The sequence below is a fragment of the Gallinula chloropus genome (genome assembly GCF_964237585.1).
Source record: "Gallinula chloropus genome assembly, chromosome: 18".
Taxonomy (NCBI): Eukaryota; Metazoa; Chordata; class Aves; order Gruiformes; family Rallidae; genus Gallinula; species Gallinula chloropus.
The window spans coordinates 8,450,684-8,476,260 of NC_140103.1; the positions used below are offsets into that span (position 1 = coordinate 8,450,684).

General features: G+C 51.9%; 1 protein-coding gene across 1 annotated transcript in view; it reads left to right on the forward strand.

The window, feature by feature from the left end:
* Positions 1-25,577, forward strand: part of ASTN2 (astrotactin 2) — a gene marked incomplete at its 5' end in the record, with an annotated part of 343,253 nt that overhangs the window by 61,213 nt on the left and 256,463 nt on the right. The window lies entirely within an intron of this gene.

The window sequence follows — 25,577 nt, forward strand, 5'->3', positions numbered from 1 at the left end:
TTTGTCTTCCATCCTACAAAACCTCCTGATGGATTTGATTCCCTCCTGATCCTGTCCTCACAGCAGCAAGTCCTGCAGGATAGCTGTCCATTCTGATGGACCTAGATGCTCCAGTGGATGCAGAATGTTTCCTGGGCTCTACTCTGACTCCTTGCAGTGTGTCTTGCTGATGGCAGCACAGGAGTTCTCCTGTCAGCCAGCTCAATAGGGGAAAAAATGGTGTAATGTGAGTAATGAGGTAGATTCGAAGGCACAACATCTGTGTCATCATTTCTGCACCAGGAGGTCAACCAGATTCATAAAACATCCGCTTCCAGCTTGTGATATGTTTAGGAATTAATTAAGGTAGGGAGAGAATTGCTGCTGCAGCAGATTTCCTTATCTGAAAGGTATTAAAAAGCTAAATTGATCTCCAATGAGCTGTTTTTATTAAAAAAACAAAAGGAAAAGCCCAAGACCTCAGCAGCTGGGTTCAGTGTGTCCCTGGGTGAGAATCCTGTCCCCGTTCCTCTCTTGCAGGTGCCCACCCCAATGGGGGATGACCCGAGCATCCCCAGACCTCCAGGAGCTGGATGGGAGCTGTGTGCTCTGTGCTGGTGACAGACCAAGGTGTTAGCACCTTGTCTGGGGCAGCGTCCCATCAGCAGTCCACACAGGTCTGCTGCAGGTGGCCCTATGCTCTCTCTGAACTGCTTTGGGGTGGCTAAAGGAGCTAGTGGGACCTTTGCTGGATCCAGTGGCTCCAGGCAGTGGGGCTGACTGCTCTATGGATCTGGGGACAGCAGTTAAGCATGGGTGAAAGCTCAGGTTTTGTACTGAAAACCTTCATGTCCCTCATGCTGTCTGAAGCACCTTGGAGACTGTAGTGAAGTCCTGCACGTGAACCAGTGAGGTCAGGGGTCCTGATGCAGTTGGTAGAGTTTGAACTGTCGCAGGGTGGGGACAGTCTTTGGCTTTAAGTTTCATTTCCCTAAGGTGCCATTACCCAACTGTTCTTGGCTGGGAGAAGCAGCCTTGTTCATTCACCCTCCCCCTCTTCTCCCCTCTCCTCCTCCTTTGTGGAGTTGGCATAAAACAGGGACTAAATGTGGTTAACAGTGCGCTCCAGTATTTAGGGAATTCGTTTGGGGGGAATTTGTCTTTAAAATGTCAACTTGTGACAATGGCACCTGTTATGTTAATAATTTTTAATAATAATCTCGCTCTGTTTTCTGCCTTAGTTACTGTGAATACTTTAGATACTTTATACTCTTCTATCTAGCAGATACCCCCCCCTCCCCCCAATGTTAAAATATGTAACCAGAGCGCTTGATTTACATCTCTGATAAAGCCAGGCTGAATAAATGCTCTTAGTTCATCCAAACTGAGCAGCAAGCTAACTTTCTTGTGTCATCCCCAGAGCAATCAAAGCTGTCTCGCAGGGAAGAGCAGCCATAGGAAGCTTTTAGGAGGGGTTTGGTGTTGCAGATGGCATGGGATGCGTGGGAGGGATCTGCAGCCGTAGAAAAATTCCCAACCTCAATGTGCTGAGAAACGAGGATGGAGGGGAAGAAGTAAAAGCTCACGTTGGAAAGGTGGCTGGTGTAGTCCGGAGGTGCTGGTGCTGGAAGAGGGGGTGTGCTGAGGGAGTGAGGAGATGGAAAAGGAACAGTTGGAAGAAGGTTTTGGGGATGGGGTGAGGAGCGTTGGAGCGGTGTTGGCTCACGGCTCAAGGTGGGACACGCAGCAAGGTGTCATGTGTGTCTGCCTGCGCCCCCGTGGCGGGTCCCTCCGTGCTGCTGGCGACATCACGACGTGTATTTTTATCTCACGGTGTGCTGGGCTGCATGGGGAGTGTGCAGATCTCGGATTCTCGTCTTGAACTTGTTCCCTTCCTTCCTCCTCCTCACTCTTCCCCTTCCTGCCATCTGTCTGGGAGAAATACGTGTGCATCTACAGCGCCGTGGGGCATAGCTGTAGCTTGACCTTTTCTCGGTGCTTTTCCTCTCAGACTGGGTGGAGCAGATGGGGAAACCAGGCTTTGGTGGGGTACTGCTACCTTGGCTCCTGGTTTGTGGAGTCATTGTGGAGGAAGGAGCATCCCTGCCCTGCACAGGTTGGGCTATCCAGGCACTGTGGGTCTCACCAAGCTGCAGGGCTCCAGAGAGAACAATTCCACATGGGAACCCCGTGCTAATCCTGTGTGTAAAGCGCTGGGAGTATTTGATCGCTGCCTTTGAAACATTGACGTAAACACAGAAATGCTTTGCAGCTACCAGCCTACATCTAATTGCTTTAAACTGCCAGGCTCCAAACTACATATGGCATTAAAACTGTCACGAAACTAATCCGGGGAAACTCTGGTGGATGCGGATTTCTCTGGGGGTGGCTGGCTCCCTGGCTCTGAAGCAGTAGCCTGTGATGGAGAGTGTTGTCCCGGGCCACAGGCTGTGATTGCTTGCCTCAGGGTGCTCCTTGGTGAGGTGTAGGGTGCTTTTCTGCTGTTGCCTTGCTGGTGGGGTGTGGGGAGCCCATCACTCCCCTTGCCTCTGCGCAGGAGTGCCAGGGACTTGTGTGATGTCTCTGGCTTAGTTGATACAGCGTAGGGCTCTGACCCTGGGGATGCAGTGAGCTGGGTGATGCTCCTCACCCTGGGCTTTGCTTTCTTTGCTTCAGCTGCAAGGGAGAGCCTGTGGGCTTTGAGGCTGGGCTGCAGTCAAGGAGCAAAATACCTGACTTGTTCCTTCAAACTTTGTGTTTCCCACAGATTCCCCTTCTCTCAGTAGTTGTTCTCATGTGAATGTAAGGTAGAAGCGTTTGCATCGGTTAAGATGCTGTCAGTGTCAGGCATTGGCTTGTGTCAAGGTGAGCTGCAGTGAGCCTGATGCAGGATAGCTTCAAGCTGGCGGGGAAATATTTTTACATCACAGCACTGCAAAAGACTGAATTTCCATTTCATTGGCAAAACCTGAAGATGGGAGTGTTAACGGCAGGATGAAATGCAGTATCGTATTTGTCCCCAGAAATATGATGTTTGCTTTCAGTTTGGGCTTTTTTTTTCCCCCCATTTAAAAATAAATTGGACTTAGTTTCACAAGGCAATGTTACACCGTGAAAAGGCAGAGCGTGTTTTGTTCAGGAAAGTGTCAGAATGAAATGTTTCTACTCTTCCACACTTTCCATATCCTCCCTGAAACCACTTATGCTTTAGTTTCAGCTGATGTGAAACTGTCGGAGCAGATAAACCATTCCTTGAAAAAAAATAAACCCACAGACTCAGCCAAGCTCTTTGTGGAGTCACTGTGCCTAAACCAGAGGAGATGCAGAGCCAGGGGGGATGGCGATGTCCATCTGATCGCTCCCTGATCTCCAGGCTCTGCAGTGCCCAGCCCTGGTGAAGGGATGCTCGAATACCCATTGGTGTGAAATAGGGGGAAGAAGTTCTTAGATATGTGATTTAATTTTATTTCCTGATTGTCATAGAGATGCTAATAGAGCAGAGGGCTTTTTTTACGTGTGTGTCTGGCTCTTGCTGCTGTAGGAAGTTGGGCAAAATTCCCACCGGCTTAATTGGGAGCAACATCAGGCCAAGTGTAGTTATTTTTACCTGTCACTGCTCCCACTCCACCTCCTCCCTCCCACCTCCATCCCCTTGGACAGAAGGGAGCGAGTTCTGTTTCAGCCTTTGAAAGGTCTCCACCAGCTCCGAGCAGCAGCCTTTGCGTTCCCGATGCACAGCAAAGGAAAAGGTGTGGGGGGTGAAACCCCAACCCTAATTGTGCTTATTTTAAAAATCCAATTATCTAAAACTGCAGGAAAATAATTATTTTTGAAGGGAGCTGTTTGGACTGGCTGGGCTTTGCCCTGGGTGGGAGCTTCCCAGGGCTGGGATGGATTTATTAGGGCAGCGGCTGGAGAGGGAGGGAGCAGGAGGCAGCCCCAGAGCTGCCTGGAAATGCTCCCCTGTCAGGGGTTTGGCACTCTATTCGGTGTGTTGCTCTTCATCCAACAGGGAAACTGGTTGTGTTCTTTCTGGAGTCTCAACTGAGGAATGAGATGCTGGAGGCCAGCTGTGCTGAGGGGGATTTGGGGGTCTTGGTTGACAGCAAGTTACCCGTGAGCCAGTGTTGTGCCCAGGCAACCAGGAGGGCCAACCTGGGGTGCATTGAGCACAGCATGACCAGCCAGTCCAGGGAGGGGATTGGTCCACTCTGTGCCATGCTACGGGGGCTTCACCTCAAGTCCTTGGTGCAGTTTTGGGTGCCACAGGACAAGAGGGACACAAAACTATTGGAGAGTGTCCAGAGGAGGGTAACAAGGATGGGGAAGGGTCTGGAGAGGAAGTATTATGAGGAGAGGCCCTGGGGTTGTGCAGCCTGGAGAAGAGGAGGCTGAGGGGAGACCTCATGGAGGTCTATGGCTTCCTGCCGAGGAGGGGTGAAGGGACAGGCATCTGGACGATGCCCTCAGTCCCATGCTCTGACCTGGCTGGCCCTGTGTGGAGCCAGGAGTTGGACTGATGGTCCTGATGGATCCCTGCCAGTTTAGGAGATTCTGGGATTCTTTCTAACTCCTCAGGGTGGAAAACCACCACACCATCCCCACCCCCTTTTTCTTTCATTTTTAGATGGGAAGGCAAGAAACCTGCTTGCAGAGATAGCAGCAAAGCCAACTGATGCTTCAGCAATGTCAGGTGTCTCAGTTTCCTTTCCCAGAGGCATATCTTAGGAACTTATCCCCAGCCACCCCTTAGGCAAGCCTGAGCTCTCCTGCTGTTCTGGGCATGGTTTTCCTCATTGCACCAAACTGAAGAGCTCAGGGTAAAACCAAGGTGCTGATGGCAGCAATTGCAGGGGGAGTGGAGAGCAGCCCAGAGCTGAATTTACCACTTGTTTTGCAATGGCTGGAGTGCTTGGGGAGCATTGTTCCACAGGGGATGAGGCAGAAGTAAAGGGATGGACAGCCCAGTGTGGGCACTGTGTGCTGCAGCAGCATGGCAGCTGTGTGAAGTTGTGGTGGGGGGAATGACAGGGTGGAAGGTGTTAATGCCCCAAAGGGATTCTCTCACTGTGATTAAGCTGCAGGTTTTGCTTGGTCCCTCCTGGAGATCCATCATTATTCATGCCAGCACTGGGCCCGTCAGGCTTCCTCTGCTGTGGAAATTAATGATTTGAACTTGCTGGTCTGCTGAGGCTGGGCTGCAGCTCAGTGAGGGCTCTGAGGGGTGGCAGGAGCTGGGTGCTGGAGACCTGATCCCATGCTGCATCCTTGGGATGGCTGGGACCTCGATGAGGGCAGGGCAGCTGCTTCTCCCCCTGCCCTTCATGGCAGGGGCTTGAGATGCGTGGCTGTTGGGACAGTACCCCCTCACCCCCTCAGGACACTGTGTGCTTGGGCACGTATGTAACCCCCTTGGAAAACAGTCCTTCAGCTGCCTGCAGCCTCCCATGGTTGGGGGATGATGGGGGATGAGTATTTCAGAGGGTGCCTTGCGGCTGGAGCAGTGTGCTGCCAGCCATCTGAGCTGTGGGATTAGGTAAGGAAGAGGCTCATCTACAAACTGCAAACAAAAGCGATGATCGCTGCAAGGCTCATGGAAACAAACAGCAATGAGGCAACAGCTCCAGGTACATCGACCTACCCGTGAATTAGTGCCAAGGATTCTTCTCGCCCGCAGCATCCAGCTAACAAGCTGCGAGGTGCCTCTGCTGAGGCATCCAGTTAAGTCAGGCTTGTGCCTTAGGCTGAGGTTACAGGATGTGGATGTGGCCATGCCTTCCCTGGCCTGGGAGGAGAGTAAGCTGCTGGCAAAAACTTTTCTGTGACCTTTACATGCCCTTTGAGGAAGTGCTGGTGCTGTCGCTGCCTGGGGCTCCAAGAGCCTGGGGCAACACAACCAGTTTGTCACTGGTCCTGTTTGACACCAGATAACTTAAAACTCAGTTACCTGGTGATGCTCTGGTTTGGGGATGCTGGTTGTGCTGACAGATCTTAGCTCCCTCTGAGGGCTGATTTGACTTTGTCTCAAGGCATCCTCAGTACTGGTTTGGGGCCACTTTTTCCTGGATCCACCTGGGATGCTTGTGGCTTGTGCTGGGGAGAATGCCACAGCTTTGGCTGTAGTGTGGAGCTGGTTTCACTTCACTTTTCCATGTGGTTGAACCCCCTCTGCCATGCAGCCCAGCTCATCTGGTTATCCAGGGGCTAAGGGGAGGAAGAGGAGTTGGCCAGGCTGTTCTAGGAGCTGCTGCTTAGTCCTAGGAACTGGGGAATAACCTTATCAAAACAGGAGTCAAGTGATTCCTCAGCCCTCTCTGTGCTCCTTGGGGAGCAGGAATTACCTAGGTTGTTTGCCTGCGTGTATCTCTGCTGTCACCCAGACTGGGGGTCTGTGTGAGTGTGCTGCACTCAGGCTGTGCCTGGCCTGGATGCTGGAAGTGTCCCTTTGCTCTCCTGATCAGTCTCGTTGCTCCCTTCTCCCTTGGTGGGGGGTGTAACCAGCAATTAGACATCAAACTCATCTGGTTCCTCCCTGAGAAGTGGCTACTCCTGGCTGAGATGCTCCAGCTGCAGAGAGTTTCACAAGTGTGATGTGCTCAGCATTGGGGAGGGTTATTGGGCACTGGAACAGGCTTCCCAGGGAGGGGGTTGGGTCACTGACCCTGGATGTATTTAAAAGATGGGTAGATGAGATGCTTGGGGATATGGGTTAGTAGAGGACATCTGTGGTTGGACTCAATCTCAAAGGTCTTTTCCAACCTAGTGATTCTGTACCCTCAGGGTGCTGGTGAGCTCCCTCCTGCTGCAGCATCCTCAGCAGAGCAGTCACCTCTGTGGGGACTGTTGTGTGTCCTGGGGAGGTGAGAGGAGCCTTCAGGGGTTTCCCCACCTCCCTGCCTTGTTGTGTCCTGAAGCTGAGGCAAAACCCCCACTATTTCTTCCTTGCGCCCTCAGGCCTGATACCCACAGTGCTTGTCTCTGCAGCCCCACTGGCATGAAGGCACTGGCTTGAGAGTGATGTGTCTCCCTGAGACCTTGGTGTGGCTTTTGGGGGCTCCATACTACAGTGTGGGGTGCAGGAGTGCTGAGCAAAATGCAGTTGCTTGTTCCTGGCTGTGAGGTGGCAGTGGGAGCCCCACTGTCCCTGTGCTGCCTGAAGGGTGGTGGCCCCAGGTTGCATCCATTTGCCTCCTGCCACAGCTCCAGCCCCTTGGCTCAGCCATGTTTTCCTTAGCAAAACAAGTGGTGGGGGTTCTTTCTTTGCTTTTTAAATGGCCACTTTTCACTTTTTTTCTCTTTTTCCATGCTCTTCCTCCTTGGCATGCAGGTCGGTGGGGGGGAGGGAGCCTTCAGCCAAGCTCTCCATCACATGTCCCTTGTTTTTTGTGTGTTGTTTTTTTCCCCACCGCTGCCCTTGCCAAGGGAAGGACATTGTATAGCCGCTGAGACTGGCAGGGGCTGTGATGCTGCCTGCCAATAGCCTGGATGTCTGAAAAGGCTTAGGAAATCCAAGCTCTAAATTAGCTCCCAAACCTTCTCCTTCCCTTTCTCTGGTTGGAGCACCCTGCAGAGCAAGCCCCAGCTCCCCTTGTGTCGCTGGGCTCCCTGGAGAGTGACTGGCTCTGCAGCCATGCTGGGGGGGCTTCGCCTGGAGAGCGCAGTGTGGTGGTTCCAGGGGGATACAGGGAAGATCCTTGGCACAGTGTGGATGGAGGCAAGCTGGAGTACCCCGAGGAGAAATGGGAGCAAATTTCTGGCATGTGTCCTCCTTGGCCTTTGCCACCCCATCCGCCTGCCTGGCTCTCTCCCTGTACACTTGGGTTCCAAGTTGGGGTGCTGGAGAGAGTGGGAGGGGAAGCGCAGGGCTGATGGATGGCCGTGGAAAGCCTTGGGGAGACGGGAGGCCCAGCTTGTTCTTGCCTCAAGGATGCTACTGAGAGTGGCCAAGGTCACGGCATTGCTGGCAGCTCCTGTGGCCAGGACATCTGGGGCCAGATGAGGCCAGCGGAGGGGAGCAGGAGGCATGCTGGCTGCCTGCATGGTAGAGAAGGGGACAACCTGTGCCACATTCAGCTGTTCCTCCCTCTGCACCTCATTTCTGCCCTTGCCAGGTCAGGTGGCGGAGGCAGTGGCTGCTTCTGCTGTGCTGTGAGATGGCAGCAGCTCTGCATCCCAGCGCTCTGCCTCCACAGGATGTCTGTGGGGTGACTTTTTTCCCTGGGGCCCATGGTTAGAGGGGGTTTTGCAGTAGCTGAGTCTGGGGAGCATGGATGTGTTGCAGGGCTTTGACTTTTGCCTTTCCCCTCTCGCAGGAGAGAAGGAAAGGGCTCAGCTTTGACATCTCTCCTGGAAATTCAGGCTTCAGCTCTGCAAACACCTGGAGTACAGCAGCCCCCCTGACACTCCAGCCTTCAGTGCCGAATACAAATTGTTCTTTAAATGTCTCTAGCAACTCTCTGTAGGTACCTTTCAGCATTCAGGTGCCACAAACAGCATGCAGGCATCACATCAGATGCATTCTCCTAACCTCAAACCATCCCAGAAAAGGCTCCTGTGCCTTGTGCTTCAGGACTTTTCAGCATCCCGCCTGGCTTTGCCTGCGGGTGAGGAAGGTGATCCTTCCCTGGAGGGCTGAGCATCACTGGGGAAGTTACTGTGGCTCAGTGAGAGAGGTGGCAAGGCCAGGCTGCCACGGTGAGCATCACTCCTTCTGAGGGCCCTCGGAGGTGGCATGTGTGTGGGGGAGAGCATGAGCTCTGCAGAGCAGCCTTGGGCGTTGAAGTCTGCCCGCTTCATCCGAGCAGTGGGTACCTTGGGAAATAATAGAGGAAAATTCCACTTCTAGAGGCATGGAACTTGGTTTTTTGGTATTATTATTTTTTTACAAAGGCTCTGTCGAGCTCTCTCTCCCTCCCTCCCTCCCTCCCCGTGTGATGCAGCCAGCTCTGAAGCAGAAATGATATTTTCTGCCAAGGCAATGATTAGCCTTTCTGCTAATGACCCAAGAACAGTGTCCAAAATAAATGAGCCCAACCTGCTCATCTTATTAGCCAAATGATTGCGAAGAAAGAGGAAATATCTGCAAAAACAGCTTAGGCAGCTGGAATTTGGAAGCGTGGTAGAGTCATTGCTCGAAGTACAGAGAGGAGCCATATGTCTTTGAAAAGATCGTCCTCTCCTGCATTGGGGACAGCTCCTGTGTTATGGGGGTGGAGGGTTCTGCTCAGTCCCTGCTCCCCCTTTTGAGAGCTGACCCTGCGGGGTTGGTGCTGTGGCTGTCCCAAGCTGTGCTGGTTCCTGGGACTGGGAAACTGGGGCTGGGCAGACATCTCTCCTCCTGTTCTCTGTGTCTGGTTTGTGGCTTCCCTTGTCCTTCAGGTGACAGGCAGCAGCACAGGGATGTCGGTCAGGAGAGCAGCTAATGAGGTAACCAGTGCGAAGTCATTCTTCAGGAGTCGTTCTGATGTCCTTCAGGCTCTTTCCAGTGCGCTCAGCAAGGTCATGGAGCATCCTTCTTTAACAGGGGGAGGGGTGAGGAGGGGAAAAGGAAGAGACATAGAGGTACTGGGGTGTGTGTGGGGGGAGCATTGCAGAGAAGGGGGTAAAGGGGGCTCCTGTGTATAAGTCCTGTCTTGCTGATCCTGGTGATGCTTGGTGTGATGACCCCCCAGTTTTGGAAACTGCTCGAGCTCGTTTGTGAGTAAACCTGATTTGAAGGAGGGGTGTCTCCCCAGTTGCCACTTGTGCATCCCAGCAGGTCTCTCGCCAGTGACAGGCCTGACCCCCTGGCATGAGGGTCTGTGGGGGTGACGGTGGTGTGACTGTCCCAGGGCTGAGGCTGAGCACTGAATGCAGAACCCCGTAGCCTTGAAGCAGTGTCACATCAGAAGATGCATGCAAGTCTTGCATCTTGTTTGATAGAGAAAAAAATGCCCTTGTTCCTTTTGTCCCCTCGAGCCAGGGAGACCTGGCTCACAATGCACAAGGTCCTAGGAATTGCTGAGGAGGTGGAGGAGGAGGTCACTCTCCTTCCAGCACCTGGTGTGCCTGCCATATGCTTCCCCAGCCCTCCCTATAGCACAGCCAATGTCAGCTTCCTGTGCACTTGCTTGCTTGTTCAGCACTGCAGCTCACAGGCTGGTGCCATGGGCTGCTCCTGGGGTCCCACCGGCCCCCCAGCATCGTGGCTCTGGGTGTCCCACCAGGGCTCTTCATCAGGCAAATGCACAGAGCTGGTGTGTGACTGACAGCACGTCATGCGTATTATATGGCTCTGTATGCGTGCGTACGTATATGAAACACAAACTTATATATATCTATCTATCTCTGTATATGTATTTCTTAACTGAGCTGGGCTCTGAAGCGTGTAACATACAGAAATAGGAACTGTGATTTCTGTATTTTTAATTTAACTGCATTCATCTATAGCTGGAACTACAGAACTGCATTCATCTATGCTTCGCTCTGCGCCTTGGACTCCTTTCTTCTTTTCCTAATTGGTAGGGGAATTGTAGCTGTGTGCTTCTGTCCTGAGAAGTTTCAGGTTTAAATGATTATCTGTGCTGGGAAACATCCTGACAGTGCAAATACCACAGGCGTGAGCATGAAGTGGATCAGCAAACGACCCTTGCTATCTTTGCACCCATCAACGTCTTTCACTGCACTGAACCTGCCTGGAAAGCCCCTTCAGTCCTTGAGGTTTGGGGGTTGGTGAGCCCTGGGTGCAGGTGGGAAGTTTCTCCTGCACATGTGTAGCCCTGTGCTTTTGGGAAGTGTTGGCTTGCCCTAGTTTGTCATTGTTTGCTTAAACAAGTTTTTCAGGTTGATGCTGAATGGTTTGGCTGTGGAAGGTGTGGAGGTCTGTGGCTGCAGGGTGTTTGGGAGGTTTGCAGTGGGGGAGCGGCTTTTCCAGTGCCCCAAACCTCCAGCAGATGCCTGCCCTGTGGATGGCACAGCCATTGGTTGGGATGCTCCAGGCATACTGCCTTTCTCAAGGGCTTTGCAGGCTGAGAATTACTCTTCCATAGGATGTCTGGAGTGGAGGGGATTTGGAGAGGTCATGAAATCCATCTCTCAGCCCTGGGGCAGGATCAATAAACCTTTTGTCACCAGTGATGGATATTTCTCTATCCTGTTCTACAAGACTTTCCCCTCCCTGCAGGAGTTGTTCAGCCTGTGCTATCTGGGCAGATTTGGGCTTAGACTGTGGCTGACCTGGGGAGGAGCAGCCTTGCAAACCCCACCAAAACACGCTTCCCTTCCAGCACGCTGCCTTCAGCCCAACTTTGCAACAGCCTAATATTTCAAGTAACTTTCACAATGTTTGGACTGATTTAAATAAGCAGGTGGTTTGAAGTGATTGATGGAAATCCTTTTCCTGTAAGTGTTTTGCTCTGAGGATTTAGCTTCCAGTATCCCGCTCCCAGTAGCATGCAGAAATGCAGCCTGGCATCCTCCTCTTGCCCTGGCATTGCCCACAGCTCTTGAGGTTGCAGACACATACACACATGTATGGAGGACAGCTACCTGCTTTTAAGGAGAGGGATCTAAATGCTAGTACTTTTCTTTTCAAGGTGTCCCTTGAAAAATGGGACGTGCCATGCTCTGCGTAACTGTGCCTGCTCCTCGCTCCAGCAGCAGGTCCCTGCAGGAACTGGGATGTTTGGTGCCTGAGGCAGCGTGGAGAGCCACAGGAATTGCCCAGGCAAGGACTGCTGAGGCCCTCAGTTCTGGGTTTTACTCCCCGGGGCTCCTTTATTGTCTGTGCAAGACACGTTTAGCGTCTGGTTGTAAAGCAAACATCCCCGTCTGGCTTGTGTGAGGGCATCTCATCTTGGATAGGTAACTCAGCTGCTCCTCTGTGGTCCCCAGCACAGATCTGCCCTTGGAGACAGGGATTTGTCCTTGCCCTGCTCCCGTGACACAGGAGTAGGGCTGTTCCTGAGGTGCTGAAGGAATGCTGGAGTGCAGGGATTTAATGTCTTTTAGGCCAGCTAGAGCTGTGGCAGGAGCTTGGAATGGAACACAGCATGTCTGCAGCTGTGCAGCACCCTGCATCCCCCCCCAGGACCCCACCATGCGCTGGGGTGAGTAGGCAGCAGTGAGTTTTGGAAGTGCTTTAGGCAAGGGGTGACTCCAACAGCCTCCTGTGTGTGCCATAGCTCTTCCTGGTGTAAAAACAGCGGAGAGAACTGCATGTGTGGGGCAGAGATCTGGTGCCATGAAGCATTTGTGTTGCTGAGCTCTGCAGCATCAAGGGACAGACCTGGTGCTTGGTGTCATTCTGCCAATGCAAGTGTCATCTTGCCCAGAGAAGCCCAGAAAGTATGCCCAGCATGGTGAGGTGGTCACCAAGGAGAGGAGTGGAAATCTGAAGCCCAACACAGGCTCTTTGGGGGTTGTTGGTCTTGTTCTCCTTGACCCCTGGTGTTTGCATCTTGCAAGTGCTGTGGTGTCCCTTGATCCCTACCAGTGCCACAGGTCCCCTCTCTGGTGTAAAGGCAGGAATGGCTTTCTGACACAGGGTGATGACTACTGGCAGAAGTTAATGGCTGAGTTGTTGGCTGGGGAGGATTCTCTGAGCTCAGTCACACTGTTAAAGAGCATCACTGCGATGTGTGAAGAGGAGGAGGAAAACAAGGGTGGAAATGAGCCGTGGGAAACCATCTTCAGGTGCCCTGCTCTGGCAAGACCCATCTGTCGTGGTTGCACAGTGCTGTGGCTCAGGGCCCTGCAGCAAATCTCTGCAGAGCAGCCCTGCCTGCTGCCTGCCACACCAGCCCCTTTCTTTGGGTCGCACCCACCCTTTACATCCCCCCCAGGAGGTACATCCTCCCTTTTCCCCACTGGCATTTTTCCACAGTGGGTATTTACGGGCTGGGCAGGGATGCAGTCAGTCGTGGAGTGTGTAACTTTGCTCTTTACTTGCTCAGTGCTCCTGGGACAGGCTTTTCCTTGCCTTGTGCTACCCAGGGCTATCACATTAAATTGCCTGCTGCAATTGCTTGGCCGTCACATAGATTTTTATCTCAAGTGTCCTTTGGAAAGGGAGCCCTGGGCTGTTGCTGGGAATGTTAAAAGGAGAAATGTGTTTTGCACCTGGTGATGGGAAGGAGCAGCTTTAGGGCTTGTGACAGTCTGCAGCCTCTGCTGCCTGTGCCAGCTGTGTGTGGGCAGCTCTGCCTCTTCTCTGGAGGGCTTGAGCATCCCGGAGAGGTGGAGGGGAACCGGCACATTGGCTTTGGCTTTGCCAAACTCTGCTGGTGGTTGGAGGTGCCCCAAGTCCTCAGCTGTGCACTGGGATGGGTTTGGGAGAGGGGCTGTGCTGGAAGCTGGACTTGGTAGGGCAGAGGGAAGGGTGTGCTGCTGTTTGAAAGGGACAAGGTGTTTGAAAGGTGCTGATGTTTGAAGCAGGAATGTGGGAGAGGGAGCAGAGCCCTGTGCTTTGTGTTCTTAATTTTCTTACATGTAGGGACTCTGGCCCCATCTGGGCTCCTGAAGTCCTGTTTGCATGCTGGAGCCTGTCCCAGCCTTCTGCTGAGGCTGCCAGGAGAGATGTTGTTTTGAAAACTCCTTGATGGAAAACATTTGCCTGCCTTGGAGAGGGGGTTTCCTCCATTTGGCTGGGCAGTGTTGACTGTCCCCTCTCCAGCATCTCGGATCCTGAGCGTGGATCTGAGGGCTGGTCCCACGTGGAGTCATCTGCTGCCCCTGGAGAATGCCTGCTGGTGGGGAAAGCCTGGCCACGAAACCCCAGGAAAGGCTGAGAGGGGGCTGTGCTGCGGGAGGGGCTGGGGGAGGACCAGGACTCCCTGGCTGCAAATGAAGCTCTTGGTGAACAGCTTCCTAGTGTTGTTGCTCAGAGTGGTGGCAAGCAGGGACTTAAGCAGCTCCTCTGTCCTCTCAGGTGCCACTTGTTCTGTACAGTGTACCAGGGATGGGATGCTGTTCTTTTTTTGGCCTCCTTTGTCCTGAGGGAAATCATGATGAAAGCTTTGGAAGGAGGTCGGATGCTGAGGACGGTGGCTGAGTGCCTGGGGACCGAGAGGAGGTTCTTGTTTGGAGTAAGGGGAGGATTAGGAAGACAAAAGAGCTGGTGCAGGTCTGTGGATGCTTCTCCCTGCCTGGGGGCTTTCTTCTCTCCTCACCACCTACCTTCACCTTGCCACCCAGGCAAGCTTCTCTGGGAAGGTATGGCTGCACCTTCATCTCCCATTCTTGCTTTCCCCTCAGGCAACCCTGCTGCTTCTGTAGGAGGCTGGGACTCCTCTTGGAGATGGGAGCATCACATGGGCTGGCTTAATTTATAGATGAGCTCAGCCCAGGTGGCAGGACGGGCACCTTGTCGGGGTGAGCTGTGATGGAGCTGAAACTGTGCGGGAGGTTGTTTTCCTGCCTCCCAGAAGCTAAAACCAAACTGGATAGGGGTGGGTGTCTGTGTGTGTGTGCATGTGCATTGTGCAGGGAAGCAAACCAAAGCTTGGTACCCAACGTCAGCATCAGGAGCAGCAAATAAGGGAGGGGAGGTGGCTTCATGAGCTGAAAGGTGTGGGTAGAAGCACTTTATTAGCTCCATTTGAAATATTTCTATGATTTTGCCTTGATTCCCATTTATCTGTGGAATCTAACTTTTATTTTAGCTTTAAATTTAGATTTTCAAAACAGGCCTGTCAAATTAGTAAAAGGAAATGTGATTAGAAAATGGCAGCGGGATTGAGATCTTTGTTGTGCTCCGCGCGCGCTCTGGCTCGCGGATCGCTCCTACCCAAAAATACCCCATTGGAAAGTGGCTTGTAGCTAATTGACACTTTCCAATTGGGGGAGGAAACAAAAGAGCAGTGCTGGAAAATTCCTGCCATCAGCAGGGACCTGGGGAGTTGGGCTGTGGGGTGGAGCTGTGGTGGCTTGGGTACTGAGGGATGAAGGAATGCAGAAGAGGGTGGGATGGGTTTGTGCCTTCCCCTGTCCTCTCCTGCTTGCTACTGTCCTGTGTCTGGGTTCGACTGTTTGAGCTCCCTGAGGGCACTGCCAGCCGAGCCTCTGGAGCTGCCCATCCCTTGCAGTGAGGGGTGCTTAGATTGAGGGGTTCTTTGAGACTGTTTTGGGGTGCAGGTGTAGAGTGCTCCCCCTGCCCATGAACCCCAGCACTGCTGTGCATCTGCCATCCCTCCCCAGGCTGGGTGGGAGTCTGTCCCAGAGGGCAGGAGTTGCCAGAGGGGATGAGGGAATTAATTAACCAGCGGAGTTGAACTTGGGCTAATAATGGCTGTGGGGAGAGCCAGGGAGCTGCTGTGCCCAGGGCTGCCCTGCAGACCCTTCCTGGGGGGTGTGAAGGAGGCTTGGGGTGAGGGGGAGGAGGGCAAATGTCCTCACATAAATTGAATCCTGTTTGTGTTAATGAGTTAAAGCTCATCAGCTGAACACCCAACCAGTATGGCTGTGTTTGGGCTGAACAAGCCCCCTTGGGTGTCCCTTGCTGGGCGAGCAGAGTGCTGGAGAGGGGGGTCCCAGTGTTACAGAGCTCATGCCACAATCGATGCTGTCATGGGAAGGGGTAGCTGGGGGTTAGGCCAGCTCCAAAGCAGCCGTCCTTACCCAGTCCCTGCCTGCTGCTGGGGATGGTGCCGCCTGCCATCAGCAGCTGGATTCGCTCCACGATTACTCACAGATGCTGCAATTACGCTGGTGACACGGTGTCAGAACCCTCACAGTGGCATCAGTGAGCGCACAGGGACGGGAGGGGGTTATTAGCCTGTTATTATCCATTTACCCAGAGATCCTGGCTAATCAGCTTTCAGATGGGGAGAATTAATTGGTTTCATTTGGAGCACCGGGCATGTTTAATTGAAATGAATTCTTTCCCACTTGCAAATGGGCACTTTCACAGCCACTGTTGGGTGGGGAGAGAGGGGCACAGTGTTCCCATCACGGGGTGCAGCTGGGCTGCAGTGAACCAGCTGTAATAGCCTTCTCTCCTCTGTCCATCTGGGAAGGAGCTCTCCATGCATGCAGGCTGCTCAGATGCTCTCCAAGCACTTTGCTTATTGCAAGGTTGGGGAATATGAGTCCCAAATTGTCTCATAACCTCTAAGCATATAGAGCAGTGTGTACCAGGGAGCTTGGTAGGTCATCTTGGTGGCCCATGGTGGTGTCACTGTGGTGCTTGCTGCTTTTTGTGGGCAAGAGGTGCAGCTGGGAGAGAGTTTGGAGATGTGGGTCTCCAGGTCTGGATGGGCATGTTTTGTCTCTGTGCAGAAAGCCCAGGGCTGCTGTCAGCAGGGGCAACTTTTTGGAATAAGACCACCTTTATGCTTCTGCTTGTGCTTACCCTGCTCTAGGTCTCATCTTGAATTGCAGGTACCTCAAGCTGCATATGCTTGGGTTGGTGCTTGTCCCCTGGGATGGGGATTGTCCCTGCCCTCCAGAGCTGCTCCAGTTGCACCCTAGGGTTGCAGAGGGCCCCTTGGCAGATGCACATTGAACTTTTCCCAGCCCTGGATGCCCTATGGTCTCCACTTGTAGGTCTGCCTGACCAGCAAGGAGATCACTGGCCTGATCTCCTTCAAAGCACGCTGGAAATCAAGCATGTGGAGCAAAGCTGGTGTGTTTCTGTCCTTTTATATTCTTGGCTTTTGAGTGACACAGCATGAGGGCTGGGCAAACAAGTAGCAAGGTTTCAGCAAGATGGTTTATCATGGTCCAATGTGCCATGGAACAAAGGTTTCTCTGGACCTGCATATCTGTAAGCAATGAAGGTGGGAGCTATGTGGCAGAAAACCTCCTGTCCCCATGGCTTGTTTTTTCCACTGGGCCGAACTTTGAAGTCGTTGGGAAGCATCACTGAGGGCTGGGTGAGGGGAACCTAAGGGGAACTGCTGTTCTTGGGCAAGAAGACAAAAAAGAAATCCTTGAAATAAATGTTATGTAGCTTAAAGTCCTGTTGAAGTTAGTGGGAGTTAAATGTGTGGTTAAGTGTTGTACTCTGCTGGGTGCTGAATAACCTTATGGGATTGGCTGTAGGGGTTTGGGAAGGAGGTGTGAGGACCTGGGGAGCTGTTTGATACCTTCTTCAAACCCCAGTCTCCTATGGCCCAGCTCTGGGTGGGGGTGGTGTGATGCATTTTTTGGATTGCATGTGTGCAAATCTATAGTCCTCTTTCTTTTCCTGCAATGCCCCAGGTACCAGGGCTCCTCTCCAGGGTGCGGGGGCTGTGGGGTGTAACTCCTGCAGCACAAGTGATGATGCCGGCTGCTGACCACTCCATAGGCATGTGCATGGAGCTGTTATCCCTGTCACTGTGTTTGAGTGCCCTCCCTCTTCTGGAAGTGGTGGTTTGTGTTGCTGGCTTTCAGAAAGATCTTCATTATGCTGAGATGTTAACACTTTAAATATGGCAAGGCTGGTTTGGGTGCTGGTGTGTGTTTTTTACACAATAGGCTGGATCTTTCCCAGAAGCAGCTGCCAGCTCCAGGCTCAGTAATAAACCTTTAAAGTCCCTCACAACAACAAAAAAGAGCTCTTTCTGTCCATTCCTGCATGCACAATAGCACCTTCCCAGCAGTCCCTTGCTCCATAAATTCCTTTGAGCTGCCCATAAATAAACTCCAAACCCCTTTTCCTGCCTATCTTCACCCTACCCTGTGTGTGGAGGAGAGCAGCAGCACACACCAATGCAGAGAATCACAGAATGATAGGGGTTGGCAGAACCTTCTGGAGATCATCTAGTCATCTTGAGCAGGCTCCACAGGACGGCATCCAGACAGGTTTTAAATCTTCCCGGAGATGGAAACTTCCCCAACCTTTCTGGGCAGCCTGTGCCAGTGCTCTGCCACCCTTACAGCCAAGAAGTTCCTCCTCATGGTTAGGTGGAACTTCTTATATTTGAGTTTATGCCCATTGTCTCTTGTTCTGTCCCTGGGTAATGCTAAAAAAGACTGACCCCATCCGCCTGACCCCACCCCTCAAGTATTTATCAGCATTGATAAGTTCCCCCTCAGTCTTTAGGCTAAAAAGTTCCAAGTCCCTTAGCCTTTCTTAGAGAGGTGTTCTTGTCCTCTCATCTTCTTTACAGCCCTTTTTGGTACTGTCTCCAGTGGCTCCCTGTCCTCCCGGAACCAGGGAACCCAGAACTCCATGTGCTATTCCAGATGAGGCTTGATGAATATCCCAGATGAAGGCCTGGCCCATCAAGCTTGGGCTGGGAGGCATTGGGCAGTGACTTTTTTTTTTTCCCTCTCTGTTTTCCCACCTTTTCTGGCCAACTGTCCAGGATCTGGCAGCCCCCAGAAGTTGCTGGTTAATTGAGCAGAAAAGATGTTGTACCGTGTCACTTCCCAGCGCTTGGAAGCTGGAGGCACAATGTGAATTGTGTTCGTGTTTCCTCATCCGGAGACGTGCATCTCTTATTAGATTAATTTTTTTTTTAATATATGCAGAATATACAGTGGGAACAGCATTAATTCGTGCTAATGGTTGTGAGATCCACTGAGAATTAACTGCATTTTTTGTAAATTAGTGAGGAAGTGGATAAACACAATTATTACAAACCCAAGAAAGGTACTTTTGCAGCAGCAGTACATGCTGCTCATTTATCTGACAAGTGTACTTTACTTTTAATTATATTTCATCGTTTGCTAGCAAATGCTCTGCTGGTAGATACTGTAATAATCCTGGTAATTTCAGACCTTCCTTCAGTATTTATTAAATATTTGCATGGAAGGGGTGTACTGCAGTGGTTTCGGGGGGCTTGTGACTGCCCGAGCTGCTCGTGGGTGCCATAGAGAGATAAGCTGTGTACACATGCTCTGGATGATGCTCTCATGCACCTCCTGTCCAAACACCAGGTAAACACAGGGCAGGAGCAAAAGTAGGACCTGCACTGCACTTTCTGTTGATGCTGAGCAGCAGAGGTGCTGAGGGTGTTTCAAACCAGCCCAGGGTAAAGGCTTCAACAAGATGTGCAACTTCTCAGAGTTTTAGCCCTTTTGGCTCCTGTGGGACCTGTTGTCCCTGCCCGGAGGTGGGTGGGTGGAGAGGCAAATCTGAAAGTCTATAGGAGGGCTCTGATTAAGAGGAACCCTGAAGTGTCCATCTCTACTCTGAGATGGGAAGCCCTGAAAGGAGGAGATGGGGGCGGGTATGTGTTCCCTGTAGCAAAGCAGTCATGGTCCAGCTGCTGTTACTGGTGATTTTGGTGAAACCCAGCTGAAACTGAGCCTTGTAAGACTTCATTGCTCTCTTCTTTTTCATGTGGGAAGGTATTGTGGCCACTCACAGCCCCTTTGATAGCAGGCGGGTTCCCAGTTGCTATTCACTTGGTTAAAGCCACCTTTGCCGGGATGCAGCTGCAGGGCACCTCTGCTGGCCCTTGGGATGCTCCTGACCCCAACTTGAGTCCCTGTGGGTGGTTGGGGTTTGAGGTCTGGTCTGAAGACGGTGCGGAGAGGGGCACTGCATGGGTGCTGGGTTTGAGGGACCTGCCTCTATCCCTGCATTTAATCACAGGGCACGTTGCACGTTGGCACAGCCCTGGGCTGCAGAGGCCGGACCCTGCACCAAGGGCTCATGAGACCTCATCTGTGCTGGGAGAGACTCACTGTGGACACGCTGGATCTAAACCAATGACCTCTTGGATGTAAACATGAGGTTGGGTGTTCTTACCTCAGGTGGGTTTTGCCTCCCTTGGGGAGCACAGATAAACCGTGGTTCAGGTGCTGGGTGTAGATGAGCCAGGCGTGATGAACACGTGGAGATGTCTCAGGCAGGCTGGGTGAGGAGGAGGAGGAGGGATGGGGCTCAGTAACTGAAACTCCTCGGAAGTAGAAGAAGAAAAAAACCCAGCAGCTTTTGTTTTTGTTTCAGCCACACGCTCTGCCTGCATTAGGGAAACATGAGCGCGAGCGCAGGAGACCTCCTGCATTTTAAAATCTTCCCTCTGCGAGGGCAGGCTCTGGGTTAGCAGGTCAGCTGATTTAGGTGAACCGTTTAGCACGCATTAAAATCACAATTTATGCAATCTGTGCTCCGGCTTTAAAAAGAACTAGCAATCAGGTGCTTAATAAAATCACCTCCAGCCCTCCCCTTTCAGTTCTGGGCAAATAAATGCCTTTTTTTTTTTTTTCCTCCTATTTTTTTAACATCATAAAAATGGATTAGGAGTCATTTTGAGTTGTTATCCTAGCCAGACGTGCAGCTCGGGGTACGCAGGCACGTTGGGTGTGATTGAGGGCTGTGCATTTTGGTGCTTGCATGCCGGTGCCTGGGAGACCATTCAAATAAACATTTACTGGAACATCGCGTCGCATGTCTGAGCAGCACAGAAAGGCTGAGTGACAGGTTCACTCCTCCTTTTTGTTTCTGTTCTTGGATGAAACAGCAAAACAAAATTCAGCATAGCTTAAAAAAAAATAAATATATATATATAAAATTATATGGAAATGTGACTTTTTGTCTGACTCGTTAAATTTTTATTTTTTTTTAGTTTTTTAACGTGGAAGAGTCAGAGATTTTAAAGTTATGGTTCCCACAGCAACTGTAACTCTCATCTCTTGTGCGTGTGGTATACTTTGCAGGACTCTGTATGCTATTAAATTTATACCCGATGCGTGTACGTACAGCATGGCAAGCAGAGCAGCAGCGTAGGACGCATCCGTACCGCCCTGATGGAGCGATCCAGAGGGAAGCCTGCCTTTTATAAACCCCTGGGTTGGATCCTGCGCTCCCTTGCAGACTCCTTTTGGAGAGGGTGATTCAGAGGTGCTGTTAGCTCAGGGCAGAGTTAGGGGATGTGGCTGTGATAACAAGGGCAACAGAAGGTAGAGCCCCATCCTCACTGGGGGGCTGGCTGTGATGTCAGGGCTGTGGGAAGCAGTAATAAAGCTCTCTTCAGGCCACAACTCAAGCAGCCGTCCCCGCTCAGCAAAGCGCTGAGGCGTGTGTGCTTTAGTCTCATGGACTGTAATGGGAATTAAACACACATTTAAAGTTAAGCGTGTGGTTAAGCACCTTGGTGAAGCGGTGCTCCAACGGGGATTTGAAGCGTGCAGGGAGAAAATGCTGTGGGTTTTTTTGGTAGCTTTGCCCCGCATCATTGCTGTCGCCTATGGGGAGGAGGCATGGAGTGGTTTGGAGTGTGGGACTGGAACCAGATCTTTTTTGACTTTTTTTTTTTCCCCTTTCATCTCCTTCTCACTTTTAGAACAGACTTTTTCCTGCAAAGCCTGTTTCTCAAAGCCCTGGGTCTGTCCTGTCCTCCCCCTCCTTGTGTGTGTTCGCTGGGCTCCAGTAAACCCACCCTGCCCTCCTGGGCATCAGTGGATGGGGTAATCTGGGGTCTCTTTCCCCTACCCATCACCTCTTACCACAAAGCTGAAGGCATGCCCATATTTTCTGTCTTTTTTAGACTCAGTTGTGATGGGCTGGTGTGTACAGATGTGAGAATGGATAGATGGACAGAGGTGCCATGGGTGCAGGAAACAGCCCAAACTCCCCCATCAGAGGCTGGGGACAGAAGCTGGAGGCTGGTGGTACCCCTGTTCTAGAGAGGAGCATGCTCTCTAACATCCTTTCCCCATCCCTGCTGCTACTTTAAAGCCGGAGGGATTGCATATGGTCCGTGGGTATGTCCTGCACCCCAGGAGGGCAAGAAAGCAGCAGGGTGCAGAGGAGGTCATGATAAACAGCAGTGTGCAGGAGAGGAAAGACTCTGAGAGAAGTCTGCAGAGATCAGCCTTATTTTTCATCGTTAATGATCTGAAGGAAGGTGCAAACAGCATGTTAATTAAGATTTGCAGAAGAAATATTTAAATCGAGAGGTGCAGCAAAGAGAAAAAGAGCAGTAAGGCAAAGGAGTCCTAGGGAGAAGCTGGTGTGGTGCAGAGGTTTGATCTGGGAAGGGAAGAAAGAAGCAGAAGCCCTGCAGCCTGAACACATAAAATATGGTGGTTTTCTCCTGAAGTTGTCCTGAGCAGAGCTTGGGTGGGGTGTGGGGGTCCTGGTGCAGGGTCTGGGGTAGTGAAGGGACCTGCTGGTGGAGCTGGGAGGGAGAAGGTGGACAGACCTGGGATTGCCTCTTGCCAGCCCAGGCACTGAGAGGGTCTGCTCCCAGTTTGGCTGCAGGAGAGGGTTTGGCCAAGAGGATTGATTGCCAATTAACACTGATGATCCCAGCTCCACTTTTGTCTGCTGTTCACTCTGGGATGTGGCCTCAGAGGATCTGTGAGGGGGAGCAGGACTCTACCTGGTGAAACGGCATTTATAGTCTCCGTGCTGCCATCAGCCATCACTTTTAGTTAAATTAATTAGAAATCCTTTAGCTCTAATTAGAGCATGGCTAAAACCTAATGTAAATGTTTGCTACACCTGCTTGTTGAGCACTGCTTTATTGTAGCCCTCAGCAGTGGCTGAGATGAGCCAGGAGAGGTTTGTGTGCTGAGGTGCGTAGGTCTGAGGATCTCCCCTTTGAGGTGTGTTAGCTGGATGTGTCGTGCCTGCCTGCCTGTGTCCTCAGGCTGGTGGTGCTTTTTACATCTGAGCTGATCTGGGGAGGGGGTGAAATGTTTGCAAGAGAGTTAAGGTGCTCGAGAGTAAATGCTGTGACTCACATAGCAACGTGGGAAGGACAAAGTTGGGTGAGTGGAAGACCAGCAGAGACCACGGGATCATCTGCTGTACACAAGAACTCCCTGAAGCCTTTACTTCTCATTTGACATAAAGCATAAGTCTTCTAAAAGCATCCAGGCTTGGTTTAAAAAAAGTAAAATAAAAACTTGACAGTGACAGATAATCCACTACAACCTTTGGTAAATTGTTCTAGTGTTTAATTACCTTCACGGCCAAAAAGGAAAGAAAGGAAAAACACACAGTGTGAAGAGCTCCGAGGGTTGGGAAGCTACTGCTGATACCTGTTTGCTTACCATGGCTTGCTGCTGGGACTGTGCAGGGTGATGTGATACTCTGGCATTGGGGTCCCGCTAGCCCCAGCTCTCCGAAGCTGCAGGGTGTGATGGGGGGGGTGTATTTCTGCAGGGTTTGTGCCATACAGAGCCTGCCTGTCCTGGGGGACTGTCCATGGAGTGATGGCCCTGGGCTGTGAGAGCCCCATGTCATCCAGCATCAGTAGTGATGGGGCTGGTTGTCAGCGTGATGCAGGACAGTAAGTGGAGCTGGATGTGGTGTGGAAGCATTTGGGACTTCAAAGTTAGGAAAGAAATGGGGATTTTTGTTTTCTTTCCAGGGTAAGACTTAGTATGTGTCAGTGTTCAGTGGCAGCAGCAGAAGGGTTCAGGTCAGACCCAGCTGAATGCGGTGTGTTTTGCAGTGCAGAAGGGATGCTTGGGTGTAACAGGTCTACCCAGCCCAAACCATCTCCTCCAGCCTGGGACCTTCTCCTGTGACTTCAGTCCCATTGTGCTGCAGCAGCCAGCAGCCCCTTGGGGTTTGCTGTCCTAATGGCTGGGCCGTACCACTGCAGTTGTGTTTGCCTGCAGAGCTGTGGGGCTGGAGGATGACTCCTGGGGGGACCCATGTCATGTGGGTCCACCCCACTGCAGGGAGAAGAACTGACTGAGGAGCCCAGGCAGAGACAGGGCAGGGACTGTTGCAAGGAATCTTGCCCAGACCCCAGAGGAGCGGTAGGACCCCCTCCTCTGTCACTGCTTTGATAGAGAAGAGTAGTGGCTTGTGTTGGAAGAAGCATGTATCCTCTTGCTGCTCAGAAATTGCTCAGCATCTCTACTAGATACCTGGACAGTGATGGCCTTCCAGGGCAGCAGCTGGACAGCCTTCATAATGTCTGTGAGCGCCCAGACTCTTGTGCTTTGCAGCAGCTCCTTCCATAGCTTTTCCCTCAAGTAAGTCCCAGCCTTGCTGCTTTCCAGCTTCAGGTGAGATGTGCTCATGTGCCACGAGCCCTGTGGTTCTGCACACACATGGGCTGTCCCCAGCCAGTCCTCTTCCTTGCCATCCTCCTCCTCCCTTCCCTCCTCCTCTCCTGTGGGTCTCAGCAACCCAGTGACTCCTGCTCGGCCGGCCCAGGGCACGTGGGAGCGCGGTGGGAAGGACATTACGTGGGAGAATATGCATGTTCACAGCTCAGAGGATTAAAGGCCCGTGTTCTTATCACTGCAGAACAGAGTATTATAAATCCAGCCTTAGAATACCAAATCCCCGTGCGGCTCGGCCATTGTTTGGGAATATTAAAAAGCTCAGAGACAGAAATAATCAGTTTCCGAATGACACATTGTCAAATAAAACATTTCTCATATTATCCCTTCCTTCCCCTTTCTCTCTCCAGCTCCCTCAGTTGGATAATTTAACATGAAAAATAGATTAAAATGAGGCTGGCTTGAATGCCTCCTAAGTTTGACTTTTTTTTTCCCCTTCCCTTTTCCCCAGGAACCTCTCCTGGCGCGTGTGTCATGGTTAAACAAGCAGCTGCTGGCATGGGGTCAGGGACGAAAGGCACACGATGAAACTGAGCCACCTGCTCTGAGCCCATGCGTGCTCACCCAAGAGGCTGGCACAGGCATCCCTGGCCTTTCCTGGGCATAGATGGGGCTGCTGTCTCAGTGGCTGGATGGAGTAGTGACCTCTGGCCTGTCCCCAAAGGATGCAGAGCTGCAGCCAGGCTGGGCTGGGAGCCCTCAGCTTGCTTGAGCAGACCCTGCCGTTCCCAAACTGGGTGGGAAATGGCACATTAACATTATCTGTGTCTGTAATTTAGTGTGCTGGCAGGTTTATCCTCTCCAAGCTGTTTGCTGGGGGTGATGGGAGGTGGATGCCTGGATGCCCTCCCTTGCTCTGGGCAGTGAAGTTGCTCCTTGTGCCAGGGCTTTGTTGGTCTCCCTGGCCTTTTCTGAGCATCGGTCTTTGGTTGTGGTTTTCCAGGGAAGACAAGTACCTGTGTACCTGTGAGTATGGAGTGGTGAGTGCCCTGCTCTGCCCTGCAGCCAGTTTGCAGTTGCAGAGAGCCCCCAGTCGTGAGCAGTGTCCAGCTGGGCAGCTCAGGGTTGATCTTGATGCCTTGGAGAAGACTTTTCCTACTAGTCTTATCTACATTGTTCTGAAATGCTTCTTTTTGGTGGGAGCCCTTGCTTTGCTGGAGGGACTCCGGCACAGAAGCTGGACTTGAGTTTGCAGTGTGGTTAGTTGTGTGGATGTTCATGCCCCCACTATGTCCTTGTCACTGGGCCTCCCTTTGGAGAGTCTGGTGTGCTGTGGTTTCTCTCTGGCAAAGCACCCTTCTGTGGAAATGGTCTCGACTTGATGCCGGGGATGTGTGGGTGGCTCACGCTGGGGAGCTCTGGTGATGCTCTGGGGTCTCTGTATGTCAGGTGCTGTGTAAGCTCAAGGAAACATGTATCTGCTTGTCATGGTTCTGCCCCAGTTGGGAACTGGTAACTGCTCAGCTGCTTGCTCTGGGTGGGGTGGGGAAGGTGAACCCTGTGGGTTGGAATAAGGATAGGTTACTAGGACAGCAGAGAGAGAAATAATAGTAACAGGACTTCTATAGCAAAAATATATGAAACTGATGCTACACACTGCAGTTTCTCACCACACTGCACAGTTCAGGCCATACAGCTCAGAGCTCTACTGAAGC